The sequence below is a fragment of the Oncorhynchus tshawytscha genome, linkage group LG12 (genome assembly GCF_018296145.1).
Source record: "Oncorhynchus tshawytscha isolate Ot180627B linkage group LG12, Otsh_v2.0, whole genome shotgun sequence".
Taxonomy (NCBI): Eukaryota; Metazoa; Chordata; class Actinopteri; order Salmoniformes; family Salmonidae; genus Oncorhynchus; species Oncorhynchus tshawytscha.
The window spans coordinates 43607348-43629678 of record NC_056440.1 but is presented as its reverse complement, the minus strand read 5'-3'; the positions used below and the strand labels follow the sequence as shown (position 1 = coordinate 43629678).

Below are 22331 nucleotides of genomic sequence, written 5' to 3'. Positions count from 1 at the left end.
CTCTGAAAATCCTATCAACACATCTCTTGTGCTCTATACGGAGAGAACACAATTGACCATTGTTACTCCCCCTTCCAGAACGGCTACAAGGCCCTCCCCCTGCCCTACCATCGAGCAAATTAGATTACATTTCTATCTTGCTCATCCCTGTCTAAAGACAGAAACTTAAGCAGGAAACACCTGTGGTAAGGACTGTTCAACATTGGTCTCAACAATCAGAATCAATGCTAAATACATATAGGCTGTGTGTGTTCGACCCCTGACTGTAACTGGAAATTAACAATACAACATCTGAACTGAACATGGAGATAACTGGTCTGTCTCAGAGAGTGAATGGAAACCACATGTCACGTCCTGACTTTAGTTCCTTTTTTATGTCTTTATTTTGGTTTGGTCAGGGTGTGATTTGGGGTGGGCATTCTGTGTTTTTCTATGTTTTCTATTTCTACGTGTTTGGCCTGGTATGGTTCCCAATCAGAGGCAGCTGTCAATCGTTGTCTCTGATTGAGAACCATACTTAGGTAGCCTTTTCCCACCTGTGTTTTGTGGGTAATTATTTTTCCGTGTGTGTTTGTGTGGACCTCGGTTGCGTCACGGTCTTTGCTGTTTACCTGTTTGTTTTTTGGTTATTTTGGTTTCACTTTCATTAAGAGATGTGGAACTACATGCACGCTGTGCCTTGGTTGATTTATGACAGGGAGTTTGAGGATAGCGAGCGTGACACCACAGCTCTCTCTCTCTCTCTCTCTCTCTCTCTCTCTCTCTCTGGGTGGTTTAAACTTGTATATCTGGCCAGGGAGAGGACAAAGGTCGTATAATGACAGTTGATTGGCCGTCACGCCATTTCTCTGCCTCTAAAAAAATTCCCTTCCTGCAACGCAGTGACAGGCACACCCAAGGGCGTAAGAGAGACTGACATTGCAGGGACACGTTTGTTGGGAAAGAACTGGTTTTAAATGCTCATTTCTAGTGACTTTTGAGAAAAGGATATAACCACATCTTAACTTGCAAATTTACAAGGCTAAAGGGGGCCTTGCAGAGGGGTATTTACTCTGGTGCAGTTCAATCAGTCTTAATGCCATGGCCATTCATGTCGTACTGAATACCGGAGTGACTGTGGATATATTCAATTAAACAACCATTTTGTACTCTTTCTCTGTTACTGTGTGATTAATTTCCTCACATTCCCTATGTCAGGCTGCTGCGCTACATGCCGTATGGTTTAAAACCTAACATCATATTTTAAACACATAATAGTTATTATACTGTAAAAATAACTGGCAACCTACATAGTTAAATGTTTCATTATTGTGTTGAAATTAATCAATCTCCACTCTACACAATTATCCCCCAAAAATATAATCATGGCTCTAATCCCTCTAGACCTAAGATGCTATGATTTCATCAGAGATCCTACAGTATATGGTTATTCAGATTGATGATCTCTCATGTTGTGAATCAGTCTATGAACTCTAATGGCTTGGAGTGTGGCCTCTCTCTCCCTCTCTGCCATGATAGCACCAAACAAAGTCATAACACATGGAACACACCTTCATGGCCCCTAATCACTGTGATGAAGAAAAAGACATCTAAGCTGAAAGTATTCACATTAGCAAGCTAGTTTGCCAGGGGTGGTGTGCAGGCAGTTGCAGTGGTGTACAGTACTTGAGTAAAACTACTTTCAAGTACTACTTCACCCTTGTGTTGTCTTAAGGCGAAAAATTACCCACCACTATGTTTAACAGCAAAGAAAACCCCCTAAGTTATATTTTTTCAACTTTAAATTTGATGACTTATCCTAGAGTGACCCCAACATTAGAAAAAGGGAAACATTGCCTTTGGTCATATTTCCATGAAAGCTGTACACCACCAGGCTACAAATATTGTCTTAGGGTCATTTTTGACCTGGAACTTATAAAATAATTTACACACCACAAAAACCAAAAAGACATACATACACACCATGCTTCCACATCTGCATTGCTTGCTGTTTGGGGTTTTAGGGTGGGTTTCTGTGCAACACTTTTTTACATTGGCTGATGTAAAAAGGGCTTTATCGATAAATTTGATTGACACACAAACACACACACACACACACACACACACACACAATGAGGAATTGAGATTGTGTGCTACTGATTGAACTCAGCCAACAGCTCCTGAAGAGAAAGATCACCATGGTTGGCACAGTTAGAAAGAACAAGCCTGAGCTTCCCCTGTGCAACAAGGGGGAGAGAGGCCTTCTCATCAAAGTTTGCCTGCATCCCGCACCACTCTAGTTTCTTACCTCCCAAAGAGGAACAAGAATGTGGTCCGCCTGAGCACACTGCACAAAACGGCTGATATCAGTGATCGTGAGGACAGCAAGCCAGCCATCATCCTGGACTACAACCACAACAAAGGAGGCGTGGACAACATGGACAAGGTAATTGGAACTTACAGCTGCAGGAGGATGACTGCCCACTGGCCCCTGGTCATCTTCCATAACATCATTGATGTGTCCTCATACAACGCCTTTGTGATATGGAACAAGATCAACCCTACCCGAATGCCTGATAAGCGGAACAAGAGGAGGGTGTTCCTGGAGCAGTTGGGAAAGGCACCTCTGCAGAGCTTGTGAAAGCTGTTCAGGGGGCTGAATCTTGTCCTGATCCACCTGAGGCTGCAGCTGGGGCAGGCAAGAGGAGGAGATGACAATTCTGCCACCCAAAGAAGGACGGTAAAACAAATACTATGTGCTGCACATGTGAGAAATACATCTGCAAAGTCCATGCACACACACGTGCATACTGTCCTACATGTGCTAGTTAGAATTGATTGATTTATGTTCTTCTCATTTTGTATATTATTTATAGTTGTTGTTAAATACACCTTGTGGGTGGGGTGGTTGGTTATGGTTAAAAAATGGTTAGAGAAGAAAAAATGGGAGAAGACTAGTATTTTGAAGGTGAATTCCTCACTGTACAGTATGTAAGAATATACAGTTGAAGTCCGAAGTTTACATACATTTAGGTTGGAGTCATTAAAACTCGTTTTTCAACCACTCCACAAATTTCTTGTTACCAAACTAAACTTTTGGCAAGTCGGTTAGGCCATCTACTTTGTGCATGACACAAGTATTTTTTCCAACAATTGTTTACAGACAGAATATTTCACTTTATCACAACTCCAATGGGTCAGACGTTTACATACACTAAGTTGACTGTGCCTGTAAACAACTTGGAAAATCCAGAAAATGATGTCATGACTTTAGAAGCTTCTGATAGGCTAATTGACATCATTTGAGTCAGTTGGAGGTGAACCCGTGGATGTATTTCAAGGCCTACCTTCAAACTCAGTGCCTCTTTGCTTGACATCATCAAAATGTGGCCAGCTGCTATGCTTAATATAAGGAATTATTTATACTTTAACTTTAACTTTTGATACTTAAGTATATTTTAGCAATTATATTTAATTTTGATACTTAAGTATATTGAAAAATAAATACTTTTAGACTTTTACTCAATTAGTATTTTACTGGGTGACTTTCACTTTTACTTGAGTCATTTCTATTAAAGTATCTTTACTTTTACTCAAGTATGACATTTGGGTACTTTTTCCACCACTGGGCACTTGCCAATAATCTTACTTGCACTCCTTTGAAAGATATCTAAGGTGCTGTTTTTTTCTCTCTTCTTGACTGGTTGCACAGCCAATGCTAACTTTAACTATGATGAAGACTAAGACAGTGATTGTGCAAGAAATTCTGTAGCTAGCAAGTATTCTTGGCTTCAAAACATTCACTATCAGTTTTTTACACAGCCAGAACTACCATAACTCATAACCCTAACACCTAACACCAAAACTAACCTATAAACCTAAAAGAGCATTTTTCCTCCTGGGGACTGGAAAAATTCCTCCACTTCTCTGAATTTTCATTGTTTTACTCTCCTTGTGAAGACTTCTAGTACCCACAAATAGCTAAACACACACACACACACACACACACACACACACACACCCTGCCTCTCAGTCTGTAAATGGACTGCTGCTGTGTTTATAAAATCAGCACACACTCTTAAGCAGTAGATAGAGCACAACAAATGGAGGGGAAGTGGATCAAAGTCACTGAGAGCATTTCATGAAAACGGGATGCTGTGAGGTGAATATAAATGTATTGGTTCGAGTGCAACATTTGTTTGCTTTCTCCCTGTGTGTGTGTGTCATGAATATAAGTGAATTGGCGAGTGTGAAAGGTGTGTATTCGTTCTCCCTCTATGTGTGTGTTTGACTGTGAGTGACTGTGTGTGCTAAAAAGCACCATATCAAATACATTTTCATAATACAGGCCTAATTAGAGAGCCCAAGAGTATGCCCAGATGTGGAGCTAGCATCTCTGTCGGATGTGCAGATGAAAGGCTGCTCTGATGTTGCCCAGGTGTATTGACTTACAGTAATGGCTCACATTAGACCACACCATAAACACGAGGTGATTACCCCGGAACAGGGAGCCGAATAGGTTTCAGAGCTAACAAGACATGATAGCACCTGTCAATATCATGATCAAATATGGAGCAGTGTCTTTCCTACGTTTAGCACCAATCAATCGTGTCCTGCCGGCAGGGGTTGAAAAAAAGAGGGCAAAGACTGCTTATTGATAATAAAAGGGAGATGAAAAACTCTCCGAGACTTCTGGCCCAGGAATAAAGGGATGGAGCTGAAGCACCGGCCCAGCCCACTCTGAGAAGAAGCCACGTTTAACCTTGCTTTCCATGGAGCCCGCTCGGGAACGCTGTACATATCACCTGCAAAGCCTTTCCCCGCTGGCTCTGATTCTGTGTCCTCTCTGCCTACGTTATCCTATTTCAAGAGGAGAGTGTTGAAGACGTCAATAGGCACACAGTGAACTGCTTCCCTGTTTACTCATACTGAGCTGATGTGCTTTAACCTTCTTCTACATCAGTGAGAGGATAATAGATCATAGTGAGAGCATTGATAATGACTGGGCCTGTTATAATGATGGTGTGATTTTTTAATTACCGGTAAGCCTACTTTATAATCTCTTTCTGACAGGATAGGTCTCATGTTTTGAAAAGGAAATGTCTCGTTGCTTAAATGACTAAAGCTGGCCCTCTGATTGCTGCTGGCAATTCTACAATGGAGTCAACAGGGGGTACTTTACAGTACCACCAATGTTGTCCACTGGATGAGTTGAAAACCCCAAGACAACTAGTTGTATCGTGCCACATTAACCCTCCAAAAAAGACAGAAGCAACACATAGAGAAAGCAAAAAAATATGATGCTGCTAAAATGTTACCGGGAAAAAAAAACTGTAAATAAAATTGTGTCTGACCTTGGTAGTCGGAATATATCGTATGTGTGTCCAGGACACGCTTAATCTCTACAGGCACAGAGGTGATCACTCCCGATCGCATTTGTGACACTTCATTACTATAATTGGCCATTTTCCCAATACTGTGGTGTGCCAGTCGGCCCCCTGTCGCCACAGGAACAAGACAGCGCATCATTTGAGTAATCACAGTGTAGAGGCACTTTCTCTCAAAATAAGACCTGTGATAATAACAGTGTTAATAATAAGCCAAACCGCCAGAGAGTTGCTGTGCCTTTCATAGACCACGTGGTGACTCCTGCAATGGCAACGCCACTCACATGTCCCCAATAAGGGATAGATTGGGGAATATAATAAGAATATCCTCATTGACCCTCCCCCCATCAAAATTTGCTTCTACAGTATATGGCTAGCTATGCTACCAGCTTATAAGAATGAGAGTTAGCATTTAGCAGTACTTTTTTCAAATACAAAAAGGACTATTTCTAAATATTATGCAGCGAAAACAGCCATATACAGTATATACTAATCGGATATTAGTAACCACATTGTGGGCCTGTTAGAATACGAAAGTCAAGACGGATTTGATGAATATATACCTTGTAAGATCAGATTTTTTGAATATGTTGTTGTTCTTTCCCCCACTGTCTGTGTTCCGTTTATCTATTTGCTGCATGTAGGCATGCCAGAAAATAGGTTGATTTTACTGACTGTGTGTGCAATAGAACGTCCTGATTCAAGGACAATCAAGTGCTTTATTTCTCTGTTTTATTTGATGAAGTTAAGCTACAATACATTGTTTACATTTCCCATGTATTTTCACAGCAGACAGATTGTGCACTGACCCCATTTTACCTAGGAGAGGCTGGATAAACGAGGGTACATCCATCTGTCCCAAGGAATTTCAAACAATACACTTTCACTCACATAATATAATCTTCACAATCCAGGGATTCCAAGCCTTTTTTTGGCAGTGTCCAAAACAATAGTCCATTTTATATTGATGAAAGTCAAAACCTTCCATAATTTCAAGGACCAGATGCCCAATTGTGTTCTGAATCAGAGAATCACTTGTGTAACAAAAGCAAATGTTCACAGGATTCACATTCTATTAGAAAGAACTACAGTACACTGCATACTTTTCTGTAATTTCAACAGTAAAACACTGTAGGATGCACAGTATAATACCATACGTGTTTTACAGCATTCATGCTGTAGACAGAACTGCATTTTGGGTAAAATGCTGAAAAATACTGTTAACTGTAATTTGGAAGCCTCCTGTAAAAATTACTCTAACATACTGTATTTATTTACAGTAATATCTTATACATACCGTATATTCAAATGATATGTTTCAGGCACCAACAAGCTGTTTAGTGAGACACATGAGACACAGACTTCACTAAATATTTTCTTGAAGTGGCTGTGAAGTGGAAGAATATTTTCAGTAGCTGCTGGGTAGGTACCTTGCCTTGTTTATAAGCATATTTATTGCTAGACAATGTTGAATTACTACATGTTTCCTTAGCTAACCTAGCTAGATAATTGGTTAACATTTGCAAGCTAGCTAGCCATATTGTATCATGGTGCCTGCCGACTTAAGGTGCAGTGCCACTGGTCAGCTGTAGCATTTCCCAGTGTCGGCGGGGAAACTAGTAACATGGCGAATATTCCCCTCTGAAGATTATACCGTTTTTCAAATAGGATAGCAGCCTATTAGAAATAACTAATATTGATATGTCACCGTGATATATTCTACTCAATCGGGAGAGCTTGAATGGAAAAAAAACACAGGGACAGAGTGTCCTCCTTAGCTGTCACAACCCTGTGTGATTCGGTTCACTTGGCTCTTATCTGCGTGACATAAATCATAGTTCTGTAGGCCAGGATTGTCCATATTGCCTATCCCACTAACCATTTGTTTAATTTTAAAAACGTTGTTCCATAATGTTACAGTATCAGCTAAACGTGTTCACTTTACTATTAATTCACAAACATTTGGTAGCACAGCTAGAAAGGAAAATGTTGTGAGTCTGGTAAAATAATCTGACATATATGCTATAGGTCTGAATCAACCAAAGATGATGAATCCTGAAGATGGAACAAAGTGCATAACAAGGTGGCCCAGAGGAAGCCAGCTGTTTGTTCTCAATCCATTCTTCCAAGAGCTCATTGAGTGCGAATGAAGACCTCTAGCGAACTAAGTACACATTCACACATACATGAATTAGGCTGATATGTCCCTTGTCCCCTGTCTTTTTACCAACAGACCTGGTGCTTGTCTGTCTCTCATTCTATTGTTTCTGTTTCTATGCTTGTCCTAGGGGTGAGAAGAGCTGACAAATCAGAATTTAGGAGGTTTGTTATAGAGCCCCACGAGGACCTCCTGATGCTGTGCTGACTTCTCTCCCCTGGATGCTCTCCGGCCCAAACTGTCCTGTAGTGTGGTTCACCCCCTTGATCCCCATTACCCCAAACAGAGTTGCCCCTAATCATCGATCGGGCTGCATCACAGCCTGGTATGGCAACTCCACCGCCAAGGACCGCAAGGCTCTTCAGAGGGTGATACATGCAGCCAAATGTACCATTGGGTGCACGCTGCCTGCCCTCCAGGACACCTACAACACCAGGTGTCGAAGGAAGGCCAAGAAGAACATCAGGGACCTCAGCCATCCGAGCCATGGCCTGTTCTCCCTGTTTCCATTACTCAGACCCGGGTGGCATAATGCCGAAAACTGGAAGACTGGCCAATAATTTCTAACCCCAGACCATCAGGCTGGTGAATAGCCACCATTACCTACATGTCTGATTTATTTTTGAGACATCTCATGTAGCCCTTGGATGAGTGGCCAGATATGAAAAACACACCTTACTATTTTTCCTTCATGAAATTGCAGAGCCTATAAAATGTACTGGTCATGGTCGCAGACCATGATTGTACAAACCTATCCTTTATGTGAATATGTTGTTGTCCGAAACGGACTGTCTATGCTCTGACATATCAACACCTCAACATAAATGTTTTACCCGTCCAACAATAAAGACTTAAAATAGGTCATTTGTACTGAGCTGTTCATGTCATTTCTATCTGTGCTTCATAAACCAGCTCTCAACAGCATGGTGTGCAACACTGGCTGTGTTTAGGGTGATGCTCAACGGTGTCAAATTGGATTTGGGTCTGAGTGAGCAGGTAAAGCGAACGGCAAAGGCTTGGGTATCTCTGCTGCACACACTCATGCCAGAGTATTGGTAACAGTATAATCAGTACTGATAAACATGCATATCATATGTAGTACATGTTAAATCAGAATCCAAGAGCAAGAGATGGCCATACCTACAGATGAGAAAATGAGGCTTGGTGAACAGACTGTGGTTAGAATAGTAGTAAATGGAATGGTGAGGTACTCTAGTGCAGTTCTCTGACTTGTGATTTGTTTTGAAGCAAAATAAGCAGTGCAATGGTGTCAAGAAGGACAATATTCAGGTTTGAGCAGTTTTAAATTTGCAAACATCTCATCTCGCTCCTTGTCATTATGGTTTCCGCTGGATTCCCTGGCATGCAGGCAGCCATTCAACCCGAGTTTGTTCCCCTCCGATAAAAATCTGATCAACTAAATTGTATATTTTCCATTAAGCTAATCAGCAAATGCCCACCCACACCACAATGAAGTCAGCCAAACTGACATTCTGAGAGAACAATTATGGCCACGCCTTTATCATTTAATTGCTCAAATTATCCAGAATCTAGATTTTGTTTAATAATATCTTCAGATACAGATTTTTTAATAATTAGACTGTAATGGGTGAAAAGAAAATTGGCAGATATTGGTACGTATTCAGGCCATATCAAATTGGTTTTCGCCCACAGGGCTTAATGGGAAACAATAACTGAATTATGACTCACATGCTAATGTCTCGCTCATTCTGAAATCAGCCCTGGGCCCTATGCGTTTGGCAAATGTTGACAAAGTCATGATTAAATGTGGTGCTGTCACTCAGTCAAATAACTTTGCCCGTATACTTGATCACACAAAAGGACAGCAGTAGAACAAATGCACATGGGTGATACAGTCCTCATCAGGCCTTTCTGTAGAACAATAAATTACAATGTCCCATTGTGTTTTATTTATATACTTCTCAATATGAAGAAAATAGACTATTGGTTAAGTTCAAATATGGGTAGCATTTTGCAGGATTTTAGAGTACATATGAAAAACTATTGTGTGTATCATCCAAAAAGGGAGAGCAAGAAGTCCATTAATAATTAATTCCACACATTTATTATGTAAAGTAACTGAAATTATTTTCAGATGTGAAAGATACTAAAATCAACAGCAAAACTTAGGAGATGTAAAAGACTGATCTCAATCTCCACTGTCCCTCCTTTCCCTTTAGACAGCCATAACACTGCTTTTCAAATGATCTCTTTCTGTTTAATTTCAAAAACAGGGAGGAATAGAAACATCACTTTCCTCCAGAACATCTCTGCTTATCTTTTGGGTCTTGTTTATCCTTGCTACAAGTGAGGAAAGACTGAAGTATGAGCCAGATGCATCTTCTTTAGAATTACTATCTCTTTCACCTTCTTTCACCCTTCTCTCTACCCCCCCTCTCTCCCAAGAGATATGCAGTGGAATCACTATTTTTTTTGACATTGTAGCTATGACCTTGTAGCTATGACTACATGTTGCTCTCATGTTGATCTATTCACATTGTTGCCATGTCTTTTTTGGTGGTTTTATGCAATATAAAAACAAAGATGAATGTGTTTTGTATATATTCATGATTGGTTCCTTTTGTTTCTTCTAAACAGCGGTTGTTTGTGCTTTGATTCATCCAATAAAATGGCCAACACTCAGAAGAAAAGACTCAAAAGCACGTTTCAGTGTGGGGATTTGCCAAAACAATGTAAAGCTTAATAATCAAACTTAAAAAAAAAATGTTTTTAAGAAATGTCTACACACACAAGATGTGGTAATACATAATTGGGTGAAAAAACACACATTATCTAACACTAACCTTTTTAAGTGTATACTCTACAAAGGAAAGCAAATTCAGCACTTTTCTTTTATATCCCTGACATACTGTCCTATCATTTTGCTTTGCTTGAAACACAACTTTAGGGTTGGGCGAGATTACGATAGTATAGTCTATCGACGACGATTGACAGCCATTGTCGATGTTGATGATATTGTGACGTGACAGGCGATGGTTTAGCCTATTTGAACTTGACTGGCGCCGTGTAGTAAGCTGAAGAACGGAGTCAGGCAGGACACAGCAGGGCAGCACACCAGTGAAATTCTGAGTAATTTGCTTAATTCCTATTTGCTATAGCCTATTTCAACAACAACTATAGCCTAATTTCAACAATATTATACACATAACGCAAGACATGAATGTAGGCTAGACAGAGCGGAGAATTCCACCAAAGCAGTGCAAAATGTCCAGTCACAATATTTTCTATCTCTCTCTGTCGGATGCATGGGCCTTATAGCCTAAACATAGACTACAGTGGGGCAAAAAAGTATTTAGTCAGCCACAAATTGTGCAAGTTCTCTCACTTAGAAAGATGAGAGAGGCCTGTAATTTTCATCATAGGTACACTTCAACTATGACAGACAAAATTAGAAGAAAAAAAATCCAGAAAATCACATTGTATGATTTTTAATAAATTTATTTGCAAATTATGGTGGAAAATAAGTATTTGGTCACCTACAAACAAGCAAGATTTCTGGCTCTAACAGACCTGTAACTTCTTCTACTCTGTCCTCCACTCATTACCTGTATTAATGGCACCTGTTTGAACTTGTTATCAGTATAAAAGACACCTGTCCACAACCTCAAACAGTCACACTCCAAACTCCACTATGGCCAAGACCAAAGAGCTGTCAAAGGACACCAGAAACAAAATTGTAGACCTGCACCAGGCTGGGAAGACTGAATCTGCAATAGGTAAGCAGCTTGGTTTGAAGAAATCAACTGTGGGAGCAATTATTAAGAAATGGAAGACATACAAGACCACTGATAATCTCCCTCGATCTGGGGCTCCACGCAAGATCTCACCCTGGGGGTCAAAATGATCACAAGAACGGTGAGCAAAAATCCCGGAACCACACGGGTGACCTAGTGAATGACCTGCAGAGAGCTGGGACCAAAGTAACAAAGCCTACCATCAGTAACACACTACGCTGCCAGGGACTCAAATCCTTCAGTGCCAGACGTGTCCCCCTGCTTAAGCCAGTACATGTCCAGGCCCGTCTGAAGTTTGCTAGAGAGCATTTGGATGATCCAGAAAAAGATTGGGAGAATGTCATATGGTCAGATGAAACCAAAATATAACTTTTTGGTAAAAACTCAACTCGTCGTGATTGTTGGACAAAGAATACTGAGTTGCATCCAAAGAACACCATACCTACTGTGAAGCATGGGGGTGGAAACATCATGCTTTGGGGCTGTTTTTCTGGAAAGAGACCAGGAACGACTAATCCGTGTAAAGGAAAGAATGAATGGGGCCATGTATCGTGAGATTTTGAGTGAAAACCTCCTTCCATCAGCAAGGGCATTGAAGATGAAACGTGGCTGGGTCTTTCAGCATGACAATGATCCCAAACACACCGCCCGGGCAACAATGGAGTGGCTTCATAAGAAGCATTTCAAGGTCCTGGAGTGGCCTAGCCAGTCTCCAGATCTCAACACCATAGAAAATCTTTGGAGGGAGTTGAAAGTCCGTGTTGCCCAGCAACAGCCCCAAAACATCACTGCTCTAGAGGAGATCTGAATGGAGGAATGGGCCAAAATACCAGCAACAGTGTGTGAAAACCTTGTGAAGACTTACAGAAAACGTTTGACCTCTGTCATTGCCAACAAAGGGTATATAACAAAGTATTGAGATAAACTTTTGTTATTGGCCAAATACTTATTTTCCACCATAATTTGCAAATACATTCATTAAAAATCCTACAATGTGATTTTCTGGATTTCTTTTTCTCATTTTTGTCTGTCATAGTTAAAGTGTACCTACGATGAAAATTACAGGAATCTCTCATCTTTTTAAGTGGGAGAACTTGCACAATTGGTGGCTGACTAAATACTTTTTTGCCCCACTGTATGTATACAAAAGTATGTGGATTCGGCTATTTCATCCACACCCGTTGCTGACAGGTATTAAATTGAGCACACAGCCATTACAATCTCCATAGACAAACATTGGCAGTAGAATGGCTTTACAGAAGAGTTCAGTTACTTTCAACATGGCACCGTCCTGACACCTTTTCAACAGGTCAATTCGTCAAATTTCTGCCCTGCAAGAGCTGCCACAGTCAACTGTAGGTGCTGTTATAGTGAAGTGGAAACGTATAGCAGCAGCAACAGCTCAGCCGGGACATGGTAGGCCACACAAGCTCACAGAATGGGACCGCCGAGTGCTGAAGCACGTAGCCCATCAAAATTGTCTGTCCTCGGTTCCAAACTGTCTCTGGTAGCAAAGTCAGTACAATAATTGTTCGTCGGGAGCTTCATGAAATGGGTTTCTATGGCCGAGCAGCCTCACACAAGCCTAAATTCACCATGCGCAATAACAAGCGTTGGTTGGAGTGGTGTTAAGCTTGCCGCCATTGGAGTATAGAGCAGTGGAAACGGGTTCTCTGGAGTGATGAATCACGCTTCACCATCTGGCTATCCAACGGACACATTTGGGTTTGGCTGATGCCAGGAGAGTGCTACCTGCCCCAATCAGTGTGCCAACTGTAAAATTTGGTGGAGGATAAATAATGGTCCAGGGCAGTTTTTCATGGTTCAGGCTAGGCCCCTTGGTTCCAGTGAAGGGAAATCTTGATGCTACAGTATAGAATTACATTCTAGACGATTCTGTGCTTCCAACTTTGTGGAAACAGGTGGGGAAGGCCCTTTCCTGTTTCAGCATGACAATGTCCCCATGAACAAAGCGAGGTCCTTACAGAAATGGTTTGTGGAGACCGGTGTGGAAGAACTTGACTTGCCTGTACAAAGCCCTGTTCTTCACCCCATCAAACAACTTTGGGATGAATTGGAACACCGACTGTGAGCCAGGCTTAATCGCCCAACATCAGTGCTCAACCTCACTAATGCTCTAGTGACTGAATGTAAGCAAGTCCCCACAGCAATGTTCCAACATCTTGTGCAAAGCCTTCACAGAACAATGTAGGCTGTTATAGCAGCAAACGGGGGACGAACTCTATATTAATGCCCATGATTATGGAATGCAAAGACCTAGGCATACTGTAGGCTATTCACAGTCACAGCTTTATGAGAGATTGAACAAACAAAATTAAGAGAGGAGGTTGATGCAAATAAAGCAATTATTATCCATCTCTGGAGGCTGTAGACTTTGCATATTTTCAGCTCAGGATTCATAAACAAACTCACTATGGCAAGACAGCCCATTCCTCATCAGTTGACTGTCAATTTGCTCTATCACGTGCACGCCAAACAGACACACACACACACACCTGTTCCACGCTGAAGCTCCGCCAGAAAGGAAGGGCTTTCAACAACATTATCTATTACCATGATTCGTCCAGTTCTAGCATGCAATTCCGTGCAGTAAACCAACAGTGTTTTTTTTAGTTATTGTTGTTGCTTATATGTTATGTTTTTAGTTGGCCAATATGGGGGGCAATACCATTGTTTATACCAGTGGTTCCCAACCAGGGGTTCTAGGACCTCTGGGGTTACTTGGACTCTGCACAGGAGGTTCTTGATGCTTGTGTGGTATTCGGGTCTGTGGGACCCATTTTCAATGTTTACAAAAAAAAAAAAAGATTCATCCTGAGACTCATTGGCCATGGCTCATTTTCTGTTAAGAACATGTTAAAGAAAACATTTTCATTGAGTGCACACTGTTCACCCCCTACACATTTATATTACATATATGGTGTTCAGGTCCACTGGACCCGAGGGTAATAGAAGTGTGGAAAAGTGTGTTTGTAACAAAAAGGTTTGCTGTGTGTCTTCCTCCTCCCTGGGCCTGCTGTTTCAACATAGCACCAGTAACCTGTCTGTCTCCCTGCCTGTCTTCCTGTCTCCAGCTTTTCTCTCACTCTTTACCTCTTTCTCACTCTTTTATTTTGCGGGAACCTGCAAAATGTTATTACAATACATTATTTTGCTACATTGTACAAAATGCAGTATTTTCCCACACTCTACCCCAGCCAGGTGCAAATTGGGAGAGGGACACAACTGTTACGGTTTTCTTCTGTCGAAGGAGACTCGGACCAAAATGCAGCATGGTTAAATCGAGACATCTTTAATAACGATGAAAACGAACAATACAAAACAACAAACAGATGTGAAAACCTATACAGCCTGTCTGGTGAAAACTAACACAGAGACAGGAACAATCACCCACAAACACACAGTGAAACCCAGGCTACCTAAATATGGTTCCCAATCAGAGACAACGAGAATCACCTGACTCTGATTGAGAACCGCCTCAGGCAGCCATAGACTATGCTAGACACCCCTACTCAGCCACAATCCTAATACCTACTAAAATCCCAATACAAAAACACAACACAAAATAAACCCATGTCACACCCTGGCCTGACCAAATAAATATATAAACACAAAATACTAAGACCAGGGTGTGACAACAACCAATAAATAGCTTTGCATGTGTAGCTCCTTACCACAATCAATCAGTATGGCAAAAATGATCTTTGCTCGGAGGGCCTTTGAAATATTTTTTATAGAGGGAGAAGCTAGTGTGGAATGAGCTTCGTCCATTTTGAAAGATGAATAATTTTCAGTATATGAGGATTATGTCTCTGTCAATTCGAAGCCTGACAGTGAGTTGGAAGACCAGAATGAGATTGACCCCCAGGATCAGCCAACAAGCTCATCAGCAGCCTGCAGGAGGAAAAATATGGTTATCCCAAATTTTTTTTTACAATTCATGGAATGAGCCACCACACATGGCTGCCAATGTGATAAGGATACCACCAAGGCAGACGCAGATGGCGGGTACTCATGTGCGGGACATAAAGTCATTATTTTGAGCTGTTCATCCCAGACACCATCCACTAAATCATTCTCGACTGCACTAATTTGGAGGGAAGGCATGTTTTTACATGCATATTTTGGGGTTCTTATCCTTGCTGGTGTTTACAGATCCAATGAGGAATCCACAGAATCCCTGTGGGATGCAGAAACTGGCAGATAACTTTTCCATGCAACATTAACTCTGGAAAACTTCCACATTTTTTCCAGGATGACCGCCTCGTTAACCGAGACACAAGACCAGCTTGGCGTCAGAGAGACAAGCTTGCTGAAATCAGGTCAGTGTGGGACAAGCGGGTGGACCGCCTTTCCCTGTTTTACAAACCTGTGCCCAACGTTACTGTTGATGAGCAGCTTATGCCATTGAGGGGCCGCTGCCCCTTCAGGCAGTACATACTCTCTAAACACTCAAAATATGGAATCAAGATCTGGGCTGCCTTTGATACTACTTCATCATACTGTATGTGTGGAACTTGCAAGTGTTTATGGGGAAGCCAGATGGAGGAGCCTCTGAGAAGGACCAAGCGATGTGGGTTGTCCTGGATGTGACACAGGGACTCTGTGGCCACAACATCACATGCCATAACTTTTTTACTTTGCTTAAGCTTGAGCTCCCCAAGAGGAAGCTGACGATGGTGGGAACAGTAAGAAAAATCAAGCCAGAGCTCCCACCTCAGCTGTTGAATACACGGAACAGGCCTATCAATTGCAGTTTGTGTTCACAGCCAACACGTCCCTAGTGTCCTACGTGCCAAAGAAAGGCAAAAATGTGGTACTCATTAGTACGCTGCATAGGGATGGGAGAATCTGTGGCCAGAAATGTCAAAAACCAGAAATCATGCCACAAAAGTAGAGGTGGACAAACTGGTGTCTGGCTACAGCTGCAAAAGGAGAATCTTATGCTGGCCACTTCTGATATTCTTCAACATTTTGGACATTTCGGGGTACAACTCATTTGTCGTCTGGAATGGCGTTGAACCCAGATTGGAAAAGAAGGAAGCTCCAGAGGAGACAACTCTTTCTCGAGGAGCAGGGAAAGGCATTGGTAAGACTTCAAATCAGAGGAGGCAACATATCCCAAGGACCACAGCTTTTGCAGCCATCATGCTGGTTCCCCATCCTCCCGACTCGCAAAACCAACAACTCCAATACCAGAAGTAAGTGTGAGTGATGTTATTGCATGTTTGTATGGCTGTCTCTCCTACCTTGGCCTGATGTAACTATATATGTTAGTTATATATGTTAGTTTTCATCATTCTACATGCATCAAGTGCAAGAAATACATTTGCAACACAAAACAGTAAAATCTGTCCCTCATGTGGTGTGTAGACCAGCCTTTATTTGTGTTCAATAGCGATCATTTATCATGTCCATAAAATACTGTATATAAAATTTGTCCTTCAGTCCAAAGCAGTAAACATCAATAGTGATGAAAACCTTGTTACATTAATATATGTTCAAGGTAAACATGATTTATTGCACCCATGTCTTGATTATAATAGATATTTGTCTACAAAAATCACTTTTGATGAAAAAAAAATGAATAGAGCTTTTATTGATAAATGTGTTCTATCAGAGGGAAATGGCAAATATTAACCATGTATGCCATCTATATTGCTTGTAATTGACATATTAACATGTAAGTTTTGCCTGTGTTTGTGGGTCCATCAGACCCGCGAACAGTGGGTGAATAACAAAAACATGAACACCACACAACGGTTAAGAAGACTCATGAGACCACAAGCCTAATGGTAGAATGCACATGAGGGGGCACTTCAGAGGTACTCCGGGCAGAGAAAAATGCAGTTGGTTTTACAGTAAACATTAATGTTAGGGAACCACTGGTTTATACTATATGATGTATTACGAGTACAATAATCACGATAGGACAAAGGTTGACATCGATCAACCATATTAAAATCACAGATTTTTACATAAAGGACTATCATTTGTTTTCTCTAACCTCTCCAATTGACATGACAGGTGAGCATTTAACATTAGACTCCCCCTTCAAGCTAATGAGCAGTCATTTTGACTGCAACATTTTAACAGTGTAATTAGTATTTTTTATACTGTACGATCAGTGAAACGTAGGCTTAACTGACAACGGAGTGAAGAGCAGAAATCTCAACTAGCAAGCAAGTCACAGCAATGAAGAACGCAAAGGGTTGGGGAGAATTCTGTCAGGGGGGAGATTTTCGACCCAACACCTTTCAGACTTGTTTTCTTTGCAAGCAACTTTTTCACCAATGACAGTGAAGTGAAGAAATGATCCATGGGGACATTGCTTCCCTTGCCAATGTAAGTTTCCCCAAGCCTGATCACCACATTCTCCGACACTCATGCCTGCTGCATGATGTGGATATTTCCCCAGAGATTGAAAGCAGTCCAGCATTTAAAATTATGCCCGCTCTCGCTGTGCAGCCTACTCCAAGTAGGCCAGAGTAGACTGATAATAAGACTGCTTTTATAAGGTAAACTGACATAGGGTAGATAGAGTACCACTTTAAGATTAAGACTACAAATAGAATGGCCCTCCCTGTTCTTCATTCAAATTTGGCAATTACATAATTCTTCTTCTTTCACTTACCCTCGCTCATCAACTCACCCATTCTCCCCATCATGCTTTTGTTTTACAGTACCAGTCAAAAGTTTGGACACACCTACTCAATCAAGGTTTTTTTTTATATTGTAGAATATTGTAGTGAAGACACCAAAACACAATCTCCTACTTGGTCAAACAGCCCATACACAGCCTGGAGGTGTGTTGGGTCATTGTCCTATTGAAAAACAAATGGTAGTCCCACTAAGGGCAAACCAGATGGGATGGCATATCACTGCAGAATGCTGTGTTGGCCATGCTGGTTAACTGTGCCTTGAATTCTAAATAAATCACAGACAGTGTCATCAGCAAAGCACCCCCACACCAACACACCTCCTCTGTGTCACATCCTGACCTTAGTTCCTTTTTTTATGTCTCTATTTTAGGTTGGTAAGGGCGTGAGTTGGGGTGGGCATTCTAGGTTTTGTTCAATGTTTGTATTTCTATGTGTTTGGCCTGGTATGCTTCCCAATCAGAGGCAGCTGTCAATCGTTGTCTCTGATTGAGAACCATACTTAGGTAGCCTGTTCCCACCTGTGTTTGTGGGTAGTTGTTTCCTGTCTTTGTGTGTCTGCACCAGGACAGAACTGTTTCGTTTGTTCTGCTTTTTTGTTCTAGTGTTCAGTTTCTTTATTAAATGTACCATGAACACGTACCACACTGCACCTTGGTCCTCTTCACCTTCTTCAACCAACGACAACCATTACACTCTGTGCTTCACAGTGCAAATACCACATGCGGAGATCATCCGTTCACCTACTCTGCTTCTCACAGAGACACGGCAGTTGGAACCAAAAATCTCAAATTTGGGCTCATAAGACCAAAGGACAGATTTCCACTGGTCTAATGTTAATTGCACGTGTTTCTTGGCCCCATCAACTATTCTCTTCTTATCTGTTTCCTTTAGTAGTCGTTTCTTTGCAGCAATTCAACCATGAAGTCCTGATTCACGCAGTCTCCTCTGAACAGTTGATGTTGCAATGTCTCTGTTACTTGAACTCTGGTCTGCAATTTCTCAGGCTGGTAACTCTAATGAACTTATCCACAGAAGCAGAGAACTCTGGATCTTCCTTTCCTGTGGTGGTCTACATGAGAGCCTGTTTTTGAAATTATCCTGATTTGACTTACCTTCATGTCTTAAAGTAATGATGGACTGTAGTTTCTCTTTGCTTATTTGAGCTGTTCTTGACATAATATGGACTTGGTCTTTTACCAAATAGGGCTATCTTCTGTATACCACCCCTATACTGTCACAACACAACTGATTGGCTCTAACACATTAAGAAGGAAAAAAATTCAACCAATTAACTTTTAACCTTTTCATACATGAGTTCCAAATATCTCTAATGGTCTCCCCAGCGTGAGTTGTTGTATGCACTCACTGTTCCAAAATGTGATTATTACTCATTAGGACAGTTAACACGTGCTGCCAGCTAATTATCTATCGGCCATGTTTCAACTTGTCAAATTCCAATTATTTTCTAACAATAGTTTGAATTTAGGTGTGTTCTGCCTCCTCATTAATTCACATCGAAATACCCCAATTCAGCATTGTGGACAATTTATGTTTCAGGCTTTACTGAGCCGCACAAACTTCTCTCTTCGAGGAGAGCCCACGCACTTCACCAATGTTTGCGCAGATCAAGTATACAGACAGTGGCGCAGTTTGCATGAATTGGAACATTTTCTGGCTGGCGCTCGCATTGTATTCTTTGTTGTTTTCCTTACAAATAATACCTTTGGACATGTGTGCGTTCTTATTAATGTAAGTTCATTATTTTCTGTATATCGTGTTGTCGTTTCTACTGTAGGCGCATACATTATCTACAGTTGAAGTCTGAAGTTTACATACACCTAAGCCAAATACATTTAAACTCAGTTATTCACAATTTCTGACATGTAATGCTCGTAAAAATTCCCTGTATTAGGTCAGTTAGGAACACCACTTTATTGTAAGAATGTGAAATGTCAGAATAATAGTAGAGAGTATGACTTATTTCAGCTTTTATTTCTTTCATCACATTGCCAGTGGGTCAGAAGTTTACATTACCTCAATTAGTATTTGGTAGCATTGCCTTTAAAATGCTTAACTTGGGTCAAATATTTCGGCTAGCCTTCCACAAGCTTCCCGCAATAAGTAGGGTAAATTTTGGCCCATTCCTCCAGACAGAGCTGGTGTAACTGAGTCAAGTTTGTCGGCCTCCTTGCTCACACACAATTTTTCAGCTCTGCCCACACATTTTCTATATGATTGAGGTCTGGGCTTTGTGATGGCCACTCCAATACCTTGACTTTGTTGTCCTTATGCCATTTTGCCACAACTTTGTAAGTATTTTGGGGGGCATTATCCATTTGGAAGACCAATTTGCAACCAAGCTTTAACTTCCTGACTGATGTCTTGAGATGTTGCTTCAAAATATCCACGTAATTTTCCAACCTCATGATGCCATCTATTTTGTGAAGTGCACCAGTCCCTTCTGCAGCAAAGCACCCCCACAACATGATGCTGCCACCCCCAAGCTTCACGGTAGGGATGGTGTTCTTCGGCTTGCAAGCCTCCCCTTTTTCCTCCAAACATAACAATGGTCATTATGGCCAAAGAGTTCTACTTTTGTTTCATCAGACCAGAGGACATTTCTCCAAAAAGTACGATCTTTGTCTCCATGTGCAGTTGCAAACCATAGTCTGGATTTTTTATGGTGGTTTTGGAGCAGTGTCTTCTTCCTTGCTGAGTGTCCTTTCAGGTTATGTCGATATAGGACTCGTTTTACAGTGGAAATAGATACTTTTGTACCTGTTTCCTCCAGCATCTTCACAAGGGGGGGAGGTCTTGGTTAATTCTTTTGATTTTCCCATGATGTCAAGCAAAGAGGCACTGAGTTTGAAGGTAGGCCTCGAAATACATCCACAGGTACACCTCCAATTGACTGAAATGATGTCAATTAGCCTATCAGAAGCTTCTAAAGCCATGACAACATTTTCTAGAATTTTCCAAGCTGTTTAAAGGCACAGTCAACTTAGTGTATGTAAACTTCTGACGCACTGGAATTGTGATACAGTGAAATAATCTGTCTGTAAACAACTGTTGGAAATAAATTACTTGTGTTATGTACCTAACCGACTTGCCAAAACTATAGTTTGTTAATTGACAAGAAATTTGTGGAGTGGTTGAATAATGAATTTTAATGACCCCAACCTAAGTGTATGTAAACTTCCGACTTCAACTGGATCTATGTATGTTTGGAGCATAATGTATTTCCAGTTTTATTCGCATGTTTTCAAGTTCTGGTGACAAATATTGCATTCTGATTATTGCAAAGACTTTAATGGACACCCAAGATGTGTGTAAAATACTTTTTTGAATGTTGTACTGATTATAATTAGCTAATGCTAAGCTATTTGCCAGCTGTGTGTGGTGCCATGTTTGTTGACATTACACAATGTGTCACGTAAAGGTCTGTCAGATCAAAGTGGTTATGATGAGGTGAAGGAATGGTTCACTCAACTTCCGGGTAAACTTCTGGAAGTAAATGAAGAGAAGTGAATGATCGTAGACAACACATCCCCTTCAACATGCATACTACAAACAGACCAAACTCATCTTGTCTCTTATTATCTTTGGTTGATGTAAAAAAAAAACATGGCGGCGCGCACAAACTACCCATTGTCGGATTACTTTCGATTTCTAGAAAATGTTTAACTCTATTATTTCTATCAAGGGTGAGCTCACCCATGACGTGATAAATTGTAAATAGTAATTCCTATTAGCTGATTCATATTGTAGTTTCTGTCAGCCGAGAGATATAAAATATGGCCTTCTTTGTTAGGTCAATCTTTCCTCAGTTAGCGCTAGGAGAAATGTAGCCTACATTTTCCGGTTTGTAATGCTGCAGCTATATCTGTGAATTTCTGAACATTGCATCCAAAAATGAACTGGTCACATTCTGGACATAACTTTGTAAGGACTGTGTTTAGCAAAATATTTCCGTGAATAAACAGTGTGGCCAGCTCAAGTGCTGATTGTTGCGTCAATCAAAACTGGACGTGCTAAATAAGCGTTCTAATCACACCAGTTGGCGCGTATGCTCCAGGGACCACTGTAGAATGATCACACCCTTTTTTTTGGTATGTGTAAAAAGGTTGACAAGGCACACCTGCTAATTAAAATGCATTCCGGGTGACTACCTCATGAAGCTGATTGAGAGAACGCCAAGAGTGTGCAAAGCTGTCATCAATGCAAAGGGTGGCTACTTTGAAGAATCTCAAATATAAAATATATTTTGATTTGTTTAACACTTGTTTTGGTTACTACATAATTCCATATGTGTTATTTCATATACTTGATGTCTTCACTATTATTCTGC

General features: G+C 41.0%; 1 protein-coding gene across 3 annotated transcripts in view; it reads right to left on the bottom strand.

The window, feature by feature from the left end:
• Positions 1-22331, bottom strand: part of edil3a (EGF-like repeats and discoidin I-like domains 3a) — a 248520-nt gene that overhangs the window by 108616 nt on the left and 117573 nt on the right. The gene's annotated exons all lie outside the window — the stretch shown is intronic.